General features: G+C 35.3%; 1 pseudogene; it reads left to right on the top strand.

The window, feature by feature from the left end:
• Positions 1–1,197: 1,197 nt before the first annotated feature.
• Positions 1,198–1,705, top strand: LOC113441363 (signal recognition particle 19 kDa protein pseudogene; annotated as a pseudogene).
• The last annotated feature ends 5,252 nt before the right edge of the window (positions 1,706–6,957 follow it).

Here is a 6,957-nt window from a genome sequence, read left to right as displayed (position 1 = left end):
GTGACATGATGGGATTGATTTGTAGCACAATATAATGTTTGTAGGGAAGACACGCTCTTACAAAGTTCATAATAAAATGCACATATTTATCCAATAAAGTAAAACAGAGCTATAATCTTATTAATAGAGAATCTAATCATGTTAATAGAAGGCCCATAGCTTCCCTAGCTCAAGCTTGATAGAAGCTATCCAGACATTCAACAAGACATAGCTAAATAAAATGCTTTATTGCCTAATAGAATTCAGGATACAAGAATAAATTGCTTTGTATCAGTATGAGAAGGCAGTTTCCTGTTGTATTCCCTGCAGTTTAAATCTGGTACGTTTTCCCCCCTTACTTTTCCCGCAGCTTAATAGATACTTTGCTTTGTGATTCTCAGGCCTGGTGCTAAATCGCAGTTGATTATTGACATAAGATGTGTTCCTGCCCTGGGAAACTCTAACTGTCAATGAAACTCTGCACCAAATATAATATTTCCTCTCCCCCAAGCCCCAATATGTTCAATGAGCACTCTGAAGTGATAATAGGATGGGGGTCTTTTGTCACAGTTCTTGCTATTTTTACACCAGTGTATCCAACATTAAAATAAATTGGTTCATAACAATCTTGGATATGTAGTTCTGGGGAAAAGGAGCAGTAAGGATATCCCCCACGTTTTTTTAAACAAAGCTCAGTATATAGATTGGATGAGCACATTTTATATAACTATAGTGCTTAGTAGGAACAACAGAACACTTTTTTTATTCAGTGACTTTTTGAAGTGTTCCAAGCTTGAAATAAAGAATGCCTGTTTTGAATTCTGCTCTTAGGTCAAACTCTGACCTTGGACCAAAACTTTCTTTTCAAAGGTTGTTAGAACATTTTCTGTGGTTATAATCTAACAGAGTAAAGCTCAAACTAACTTGAGATTTCGTGCAATAGGAAGCACTGAAAACTCAATTTCAAATCCCCCTTTTGCTCATTTTGTATCTAGGGGGATAACAATTGGTAGGGTTATTATTAGCTATGCAACTTGCAGAAATATTGTCTAAATGGAATATGTTCATGCAATAATACATTACAGTGCAACAACTCCCCACTCACCCTCCAAAAAGGGGGGAAACAATGATACAGAAATTAAAGCTCTATGATCTATAATTAGCAAGCAAAATCTGTAAGCATTCCACAGCTCTTAAGAATTAAAAAACACTGCCATGGCCGGTGAATGGCTGAGTCACGAAAAGCCGCTGCCGCCTGCCAGTGCGGACGCCATGGCTTGGGTTGCACCCTCTTTACTCTCCGATAAATCTTGGTTTATCTGTATATATCCAGCCGATATAAATAACAAGAAGACAATAGCAGAAGAAAGAAGAATACCTCTTGACAAGGCTATTGAAAATCCTACATCTGCAGAAATCCAAGATGTTTGTGCAGCAGTTGTTTGTGCTTTTGGAGAAAAACAAAATATATTTTAGGGAATGGAACCATGATGTGCAATATAGGGGTAGAGTTCGCATTCAGCTGAAACAGGAAGATGGTGATCTATGTCAGCCTCAGTTTCCAACATGTAAGGCAGTGATGCAGCAGAAACAATTCCCAACTGAAAACAAAGACACAAAAATGGAAGGCATTGACCCAAATCTACAGCAAGAAAAAGGTGGCAAAAAAATAAAGGAAAAAAGAAGAAATGAATGTGACATGGACTCATACTACATGTTCAAATGAATATGGTTACAGAAGAATAATGACTTCAAATGACAGTTGAACAGACCAATGAGAACATGCAAAGCTATTTTGCGGTAGTTTTTTTTAATTAGAATGAGTTTCATTTTGCATAAAATTATGGTTGAACCATTTGGGAACATAGCCAGAAAATCCTCTTCTAGTAATTAAAACATATGGAAAAAGAACATTTTAATATATTGAATTATATGTACAAATGAATGCAAAGCTGTTTGTTTTTGCCTTGGATACATTTTCACTTAATAATTTTACAATGAAACACATTGTCACTGTGATCTTGGGCTTCTGAAACAATTTTTCTTTATTACATTAAAAATATATTTGAATTTAAAAAAAGAATTAAAAAGATAGAATTTCAATCTTAATTTTTATAGTGAATAACAATGGTGCCACAAGTAGGCACCAATAAGGGAACAGGAAGTGGAAGAGGGAGGAAAATAGGACATTGTCTTGAATAAACTTCCAATCTAACTTTTAAAAAATTGTTTTGATATAGATGTGATCTGATTCGCTTTGATCTGGGTCCAGGCAAGGAAGGTAGTAATGAGTTTGCAAAGCTGCTGTGGCTTTCAATATATTGGGTTATTTAAGTTATGACTCAAATCTCTCAGTTGCAGTCCATCTCTCAATTTTTGATAAGATCACTGTTTCCCTGCTGAATAATGATTCTGTATTAATTTTTGTAAGATCATTTTGTACCAAAACAGATTACCCCCTCTCAAAAAAAAGTTCCTTAAAAAAGTCAATTGACTGCATCAAAAAGATTCCACTTGAATGCCTTTACCATAAAACTGCCATAGCATTTGAAAGATAGTCCTTTTTAACACCTTATTTATGCATTCATGGTTTATTAATGGTGTGGAATCACTGAAGGGTAAAGATATACAAAACGGAAATGAAAACTGAGGGGGTGAAATATATTTACCAACTGCGTTGTTCCGAGAAATAACCTTAAACAACCTTTGGGGTTTATGCAATGTTATTACTGCACAATTCTCCTCCTCCATCATCATCTCCTCCTCCTCCTCCTCCTCCTCCTCTTCCTCTTCCTGTATTCAGTGCTGTCACATAACATTTGCGTCAGAACACAGTCAAGTTAATCACAAGAGTTACATCTTCTGGTTGAAGTTTTTACCAAAAATCAGTATATTCCAAGTAAAGCTGTCTTTTGCAATTCACTGGTGGTTATTTTGTCAATGGCAATGGTGTTCAAGTGATGCTCCAGATATTTTAGGATTCCACCCCATGCATCTATTACTATTGGTACTAGCATGTCTTTCTTTTGCCACAGTCATTCTACTTCTATTTGAAGGTCTTTGTGTTTCTGTTATTGTTGCTGTTGCTGTTTTCCAGCCTTATCTTTAACTCTGATATTTCCCAGTGGTTTCTCATTTAGATATTGATAGGCCCAACTATATATTCTTAGTTTCAGACCAATTGTTGAACACAGTAGTATAAATGTCACATACAGCATAAAAATAAATGGTGCTTAAAAAAATAAACAGAGGATAAGGATAAATACAGAAGGAGCACCAACTTCGGAGAATTATTTTATTGTATAGTTCATTGTGATTTGCTTTTTCTTTGACTGACTCCTTCAGAAATAGAATATATAGAATATATTCTGTATTCCATACATAAATACTGTTCAATTCCAATTTAATTGTTCATTTTCAGGTCATTATTGTCCTAAAAGGTTATCATAATTGTACTGTATATACAATCCACTTTTCTTTAAGCTCTCAAAACGGACAGATACAGATGTTATGTTACAGCATAATTTTTATATGGCTGGTGGGAGTTTTCTTTTTGACAAATTCCATATCCTGTTCATTCTTGGTTTTCAATTACATTCACCAGGAGACACCAGGTTCTCAGTTTCATCCTTATGAGGACTCTTCAGATGTGGGGAGTTAGATGTTATTATACAGTGTTTAAATACTATTTCAGTTAGTTATTAATAGTAAGTAGTCTTTCTTAAACCACATTCTGCATTGATATAGTTCAGACTATGATTCCAAAACATAATAATAGCATTTTAATATTGTATTAAAAATAACATATATATTTTATCATTACTCCTCAAGTATTTCAAAATAAGTAAATTTAACATTTCCACTACTACAGACTTGAATAATTATCCCTTTTGTTCAATATTTACTTATTGGTTTACTGATCATGATAAGTAGTTGCAAAAGTATAGCAAGCTGGTAACACTTAGCTTAACTTGGCAAATTGCAGAAGGCTAAGCAGCATCAAAAATTTGAAGGGGACATGGCCAAGAGAGACAAAGGATAAGGCTCCAACTGAAGAAGTTGGGAAAATGTTGAGAAAAAAAATCTGTATGGAAGTCAATCCCCTTCCATGTTTAATCCCCTTCTTTGTTAAAACACCTCAACAACATCAACAACCTTGATATTTTTATTTAATAATTTGTTTCTCCAAATGAATTTTAAGCACTATGATACTCAGAAACATAGACAATGAAAATACAGCTAAACTCATTATTGAAAATTTATACTGTATCTCAGATATTGCACATAATTTTGATCCATGTCTAGAGAGAGGGAAAAAAATAAAAACATGCTAAAAAATGGATCTACCTATTTTCTGTACTAATGCCAAGATTGCTTCCAAGATCTGAATTTTACTGAAAACCAGAGGTGGTATTTAGCAGGTTCTGACCAGTTCTGGAGAACTGGTAGCAGAAATTTTGAGTAGTTCAGAGAACCAGTAAAGACCATCTCTGACTGGAGATTTCACAGTATCCTTCCCCTGCCACGCCCACCAAGTCATGCCCACAGAACCAGTAGTAAAATTTTTTGAATCCCATCACTGCTGAAAACAGATATTTTACTTGGAATGGCTAAAACTACTGAACAAATTTATTTCCTTTGCATGGAAAACATTAGAAATTTGAATAGATAGATAGATAGATAGATAGATAGATAGATAGATAGATAGATAGATAGATAGATAGATAGATATGTATTGCCTAAATTATGGGCAGGAAAAGAAGTAACAGGTTCAAGATCATTAAAGAGAGATTCAACCTAGAACTAAGGAATAATGTCCTGATAATTTGAACAATCAGTGAAATGTCTTATCTCTGGAAGTTGTAGGTACTTCATCACTGGAGGTTTTCAAGAAGAGACTAAACAGTCACTTGCTAGAATGGTATCGGGTCTCCTACTTGAGCAGGTGGTTGGACCAGAAGACCTCCAAGGTCCCTTTCAACTTTGTTATTCTATGTTCTAAATTGAAACCCAGGTTAGAAAGTAAACCTATATAACTTTATTGTATACAATTCTTTTTTTCCCTCTCAGTGTATTGTCAGGTACAGTTTTCACCTAAAGTAATAGAGTGTTGTAGTTATTAATCTTTCCTCTAATCATATTTTTTTTAAAAAAATCATCCAAAGGTTTTTGTCCCAGTCTAATATTCAGTGGTAGTATCATTTACCGCCTGTGTGTTCTTATGAAGCTGTGAACTTTCAATATACTGTATGGCTGCAAATATATCAAGAAATACAGCAAATATAATCCATGCTGTGCAGTGAGGGAAATTGGAGGGCAAGTTATGTCAGCAAACAAAGGAAGAAATTTGGATCCCCTTGGGCAAAGAACTGCAAGGAAGGCAGACTGCTGGTTTGACTGTTTTTGTGTTTTCCATTGCATGGATAACCTTATATTTACTCAGATGGTTTTGATTTATCAAATGCCTTGCTGTGTTTAAAACACTGATTGTCTTCTTTTGCTATAAGAAAGGTTGCCTTCATGAATGAGACTTTTTGTTGAAACAACTTTCTCTTTCGTATTAGTATAATGTAGAATTTGGTTTGTTTTTTTTTAAACTACCGAAGAATAAATCCAACACAGATGCTACATGAGGATTCTTACTGATGAAAGCATTTAGAAAACAACTTTTGCCAAGAGAAACACCACTTGGAAACAGTTTGCTTCTTGGTTAAAGTCAGTCTTAAGAAATGCTCTCTACTAGAACACTAGCCAGAGGCTATTCTGATGAGCTGCATGGAAAACCCTACTTTGTTTCATGAAATGTCTGCCAACTACATTTGTTGAGTTGTGATTCTTGACAACGTTACCAAAGAAGCAAAATTTGTATTGCATTTAGGAAGCTCTTCGTGAAACTGAACCCCGCCATACATTTGTCAACCAGTCTCAAGTCTGGATGAATGGGGAGGGTTGAGGTAAGACATGGCAAAGTATCTAATAAACACCTCACTAAGAAAATGGAAGGGAACTCTTCTCAAATGAATCAGATAGGGTAGTGTGCCCAATGGTAAGAACCCCCCCCCCAAAAAAAATGCTGGAAGGTACCAAAAAGGGTATTAGGAGCCAGAAGGATCACAATGTAAGCTCAGGCATTGATGTTATGCCTGGGGAAAATCCAGCAGAAATCCCAGACATTGGAGAAAGCAAGGATTTTCACTTTAGAAAGAAATAGACAATAGCTATTTTTAATGTGAGGAATTCACTATATTTGACTTGGGACACTACACCAAGAAAATGAATGGAGTGACATTTATGAGAAGCAAGAAGTTCATCCAATGGAAAGCATCTTGCTGGTTAATGGACACATCATGAACAGCTGAATCTGTGCCAGGCCCCTCAAAATCATAGTTGGCCAAGTCTATGCCCCAACAACTGATGCAATAGAGCTTGAAATGGAGGATTTCTATGCCAGCATCAAAAAACTCCCAAGCAAGGGCCCAGGAAAGACATTGTTTATATACATACTGGTAATTTTAATGCAAAAGTTGGCAGCCAAGCATAAGCAGGCATCACTGGCAGTTTTGAACTTCAGATGAGGAATATGACAGCCAACTGTTTGATTAAATTTTTCCATGAAAACCAGTTTTGAAATATGAATTTCATATTTCCTTTCTCTCTCCTAAAATGTGACGAACTGGCTCAATATTCTGGCCAACATAGAATAGATAGGAAAAATGAATACTGTTGATCCTTGTGACCTTGATTGAATGTATCATTCTTAATTTGTTTTGATTTTGCAGCTACATCATATTGTTGGCACATGTTCAGCTTGTGATACAAGACCCAGATCCTTTTCACATGTACTATTTTGGCATACAATCTCCTGTGTTGTATGTTTATACTTTTGATATATTATCTTTTACACTATACCTGCTGAAATTCATCTTGTTGTTTTTTCCTATCATGCCAGCTTGTCAAGACCCTCCTGGATTTATGTTT

Source organism: Pseudonaja textilis, chromosome 8 (assembly GCF_049901715.1).
Source record: "Pseudonaja textilis isolate UNSWEBS1 chromosome 8, rPseTex1.2, whole genome shotgun sequence".
NCBI lineage: Eukaryota > Metazoa > Chordata > Lepidosauria > Squamata > Elapidae > Pseudonaja > Pseudonaja textilis.
Note: the sequence above shows the minus strand (reverse complement) of the source record. Positions and strands in the feature narration are given on the sequence as shown.